General features: G+C 33.0%; 1 non-coding gene across 1 annotated transcript; it reads right to left on the reverse strand.

Annotated features, from left to right (window-relative positions):
* Positions 1-1,162: 1,162 nt before the first annotated feature.
* On the reverse strand, positions 1,163-1,299 carry LOC130458693 (U4 spliceosomal RNA). Its single transcript, XR_008918085.1, has one exon. It is a non-coding gene; the product is annotated as a U4 spliceosomal RNA (small nuclear RNA).
* Between the last annotated feature and the right edge of the window lie 4,007 nt (positions 1,300-5,306).

Below are 5,306 nucleotides of genomic sequence, written 5' to 3' on the forward strand. Positions count from 1 at the left end.
TTCTCTCTGTCTCCCTGATTAATTTGATGAAATAGTAAGTTTTCAATAAATATCTTTTGAATATAAGAATCACAATGTGTGGATGACTACATAATCTTCATGAAAAGCCAATCCTGGATACAATTCTTCTTATATGTGTCTATATTCTGCTATGGTTCATTCTTATAAGAAAAGGGAGAATCAGATATCTATTCCTAGAAGTCACAGGTGATATGGATAGCTAATGTATTTGTCTTCCCACATTTACTAAGGATCAAGAAAATGCCAAGTATAGGTTTAGGGAGTTGGACAGCTGGCTTTAGAAAATCTTGGATCAGTGGACTTTCTATCTCAATATCCCATCTCATTTCTAGACACATATGCCTATGTACCAGGTGTGCCACACAGGTGGATATCTTGGGATAGATTTTCAATAGTTTTGGAAATTTTTCTACTCTGTGGGTTGCAAACTTTCTTTTGGAATCTCTTGAGAGATTTATCCAGATGGTATATTGTTGTGTCCTGCAGAACAAAAAGGGGAGAATAGGGTTGTAATTTTAGTTCAGCAGAGATTTTCACAAATAAGCTATTGCTTAAGCATTCAGCAAACATTTGCTACCTCAAAAATAGAAAAATGATACAAAGGATAATTGGGAACAGTGAAAACAAGGCATTTCCAGGGTTTATTGAAAAGTCAAAGTCCTATAGAATTTTTAGAGTTAAAAGTAACCTTGGTCACCATCTAGTCCAAAGGTATGATTTGTAACATTTTCAGTTGGGGCAAACACAGTTATATTGGTATTAGAGTGTCTGTCATTATGGAAACTAGTAGCCTAAAGAGTAGCTCGATTTTGTACATATAAGATTGGATAATGTGACATAAAAGGAAGGTGATAAATGTTGGAGGGGATGTGGGAAAATCAGGACACCACTATTGGTGGAATTGTGAACTGATCCAATCATTTTGGAGAGCAATTTGGAACTATGTCTAAAGGACTATAAAACTTACTCTTTGATCCAGTAATATGACTACTCGTTCCCAAAGAAATAAAAAGAAGAGAAAGGACCTATTTGAATAAAAGTATTTATAGTAGCTCTTTTTGTAATAGCTCTTTTTGGAAATTGAGGGGATATCAATCGATTGAAGAATGACAAAACAAGTTGTGGTATATGATTGTAATGGAAAACTATTGTGCTATAAGAAATTACTAGCAGAATGACTTTAGAAAAAACCTGGGAACACTTACTTGAGTTTTCAATTAGCAATAATCATGCCTCAGATAAACCTCATTGTCTGAGATACTGCCACTGTGCAAAGCTGAAAGACTTACTTGAAGTGATACAAAGTGAAGTGAGGAGAACCAGTGGGACATTTTATACAATAACAACAATACTGTAACATGATCAATTGTGAATGATTTCACTATTCCCAGCAATACAATGATCCAAGACAATTCTAAAAGACTCATGATGAAAAAATGCCATCAACCTTTAGAGAAAGAACTGATGGAGTCTGAATTCAAATGGAAGTATACTTTTTTCCACTTTATTTTATGGGTTTTTAAAAATAGGCATCTTCTAAACATGACTGGCATGGAAATATGTTTTGCATTATCACACAGAGTGGAAAAGGGAGAGAGGGAAGGAATTCAAAATTTTTAAAAATGAACATTAAAAATTACATGTAATTGGGAAAATAAAACATTAAAAAATAAAATGAGAAAAAACTAGCTTAGTTTTGGAAAGTTGTGACAACAGAAGTATTGATCCAACCTTCAGTCCTTTGGGATTTGGTGGTGTAGAGTCTTTTGAGAAGGGAATCATGGTGACAGTATCCTTGGAGGTTTGCCTAGCATAGTACCATGAGGTAAGACCTAGGGATTATGAGTGCCACATGAAAGAAATTTAATCTCTCCATCTTTTCCTCCCCAAGTTAGTAACCTGGGGAAAAGCCTCATTAGACCCTTGGTAGTCATGACATTGATCTATTCCAACTCCTCATTTTTCTTTCTTCCAGTCCAATGTTATTTTAACCATGTCTTGTTACATTGATAAAATGGTTTTGGGAATTGGAAAAGCACCTAAAGCAAGATTTATATGAAAATGAGCACAAAGTAAAGTATCTTGGTATCACAGACCCACAAGGCAACATGTACGTGAACACCAACATAATTGAAATATATCTTGATATATTTATTCATTAATTTACATTTTAATTAAATATATTCATTGATTCTTTACAATTGCAAGATACTAAAATTGGACACATACTGTTTTGAAGAGAATGAAGCAGAGACAGAGAAGCCATCTGCCCTCTCAGGTTTATAAAAGACTACATATAGAGGATGGAAGCAAGGTCAGATGACTGTATACATCAGAAAAAAACACATGGTTGCACAAAGCATGAATCAAGTGTTCCAATCTATGGAGCCCAATACTCTGCATTCCTATGAAGAACAGCATAGTCCTATAAGAGATGTGTCAGAAACCAAAAAAAATAAGATTGAACTTTCATTGACAGAGAATGCTAAGGCTAACAAACAATTTGTGTATGGTTTTTGTTGTTGTGGGAAAGAAAAGAATCAAATAAATGTATAGTATCACTGTTTGTGCTGAAAAGACTGATGATACTAAATGAGATTGAGAGAGCTGAATTATTCAGCTTTTATTTCTATTTTCTTTTCCAAAATAGCATAGCCAGAGTAAATAATTCCTTTTTTGACAAGAATATTATAATAGGCAAGAATATTAAATGAAAGTAATAAAGTATGCTTAAATTTTAACAAAGCATTTGCCAAAGATTCTCATACTAAACTCAAGGACAATATAGACAAATTTGTACAAGACAGTTGTACTGATTTGTAGCCAAATAAATGGATGGGAGCAAAGCATAATAATTCAAAGGTCAAATTTTAAGATGGAAAGAAATAATCTTGGATGGCACTCCAGTGAAGTGTCTGGGGGCATCTGCCCTTACTCCTGTAGTATTTAACATATTTGCCAATAACTTGGATGAATAAAAGCTAATTGACATCAAATTTTCACATAATACAAAGCTTGTTGCAAGGATAGAACCTGATATATATATATATATATATATATATATATATATATATATATATATATATATATATATATATATATATATATAGAGAGAGAGAGAGAGAGAGAGAGAGAGAGAGAGAGAGAGAGAAAGAATAAGATGAAAGCTGGTATGGACAAATGCAAAATTCTACATGGGTTCAAACTTCATAAGTACAGGCATGGAAGAGACATTGCTTAACTTTTAAGGAAAAGAATTGGGATTCTTACTGGACTACAAACTCCACATATGATACTATAGACATTTATGAATTACCTAGTAAGTGTCAGGTACCGTGTACCTCTTGGGGATAGAAATAATGGTCAAGAAAGACAATCTCTACCCTCAAGGAGCTTATGAGTTCTAATGAAGAGAGACAATACACAAAAGGAAATTGAATGGGAGGTGGGTACTAGAGGGTAGGTGGCATGTAGGCAAATTCAAGATGATGGTAGAGATGAAACCTAGCAGAGCAGCTAGAGGCAAATAAAGAGATGACTGGCATTTTGAGTCCTCTATAAAGGGAGGCAATAGGAGGAGTATTCTGCTCAATTCTTCAGATATCCAGTCAGAGAGGAAAAAACATCTGAGGCTACTGATGAAGTGTGAGTAGCAAAACTGAAGCAATATCGATGATGATGAGTTTTCTGGTGATGACTTTGTCTGGTGAGTTTATCTATATGAATCAATAGAGCTACATGGAAATTAAAAATAAACTAGTGTTATAAGTGAAGGATAATCTATAATAAATAAGTGAGTTAACAAGTTTATTTATACTCTGTCCTACTCAGACTACATCGTAATTTCTCTTTACATTTCTGGAATGCTACCTTCTACTAAAGACAGTCATGCTGAAGAATGACTGACAAAGAACAATGAGAATGGTGAGAAGACTGGAGAATGTACCATATGAGGATTATTTTGAAGGAATTCAATTAACCTTGAGAAGAGAAGCTATGAGACATGAATAGCTATTTTAAAGTATTTAAACAAATGTTTTGTTCTTCTTGATCTCAGAGAAGAGAACCAGGACCAATGGACAGATGTTTCAGGGAGGTCAATTTATGTTTGATGTAGTGAGAGAACATACCAAACACACACACATAAATACATGCATGTACATACACAAATTCTCAACTAAAGTTTAGCAAACTGCTAAAATATGAATCAATATAACTGTACATATACATATCTGTATATGTAGATATGGAAGACAAGCCACACATAACTATTTAATATAATAATATTTCAGAGGTTTAGGAATAATCTCCAACCCCAATGCTCCCAAAGTCCTTTACTTGTTATTATTCTATACTTCTCCCATAAGTCCTTTGCTTATTTAAGGTAAGTTTTAGAGGCCTGTTAATATCATATTTTTTAAGTTAGTAAATGACAGACTCTCAAAGTTAGGAAAGGCTCCACTGGTCATCAATTCTGATTCATATCTTAATTGTAACTTTTCTAAGACATCTATCTGGATGAGACATCCAGATAGAGCCAAATTTAGGCTTTAATCCAGGAAGAGGAAAGATAAAGAAGGTGGGGGACTTAAAAAAAAAATTAGAGCTACTTTGAAGTGGAATGGACATAAGAAATTTTCAGCCAGAGGTTTGATGAGACTTTGTTCATTGGCCATGTTGAAGAGATTATCCATAATAAAGTATATTTGTGTTATATTGTACTTTTCATATAATAGTCAATTAATAATTATTGATTGAATGAATTTATGGAGAAAAGCTTTCAAGAAGCTACATTGCATTCTTTAAAATATTTTAAAAGTTTTAAATTAAATAATTAAAATTAAATTAAATAAAAATTTAAATTAGAAATTAAGAGAGCAATTTAGATGTGGCCTGAGTAGGATAGAATATAAATGAACTGCTGTTACCTCAATTACTTATTTTGGACTATACTTCACTTAATAGTGGCACTAGTAATAAATTTCATAATCTTTCTTTAAAGAATGCATTAATGGGAAAAGAGCATGGCGTATACCACAAAGAGAGAGAAGAAGATATCATCAAGACAGAATAAAGGGGAGACTTGGAAGCAATGTTAGATACTTCATGCTTTTAGTTATGTATAATATTGAGTCAAAAATCATGTCACTTTATTTTTCTTTTTAGCACACATGTTTTCTGAATTAATATGCTACTTCTACTTTAATAACACAATACCAATTGGGATGGAATATTTTGTAGCACCTTGAAAAGATGACAGAATTGACAGATGGTACTGATTAAAC

The sequence above is a fragment of the Monodelphis domestica genome, chromosome 3 (genome assembly GCF_027887165.1).
Source record: "Monodelphis domestica isolate mMonDom1 chromosome 3, mMonDom1.pri, whole genome shotgun sequence".
NCBI classification, from domain to species: Eukaryota; Metazoa; Chordata; class Mammalia; order Didelphimorphia; family Didelphidae; genus Monodelphis; species Monodelphis domestica.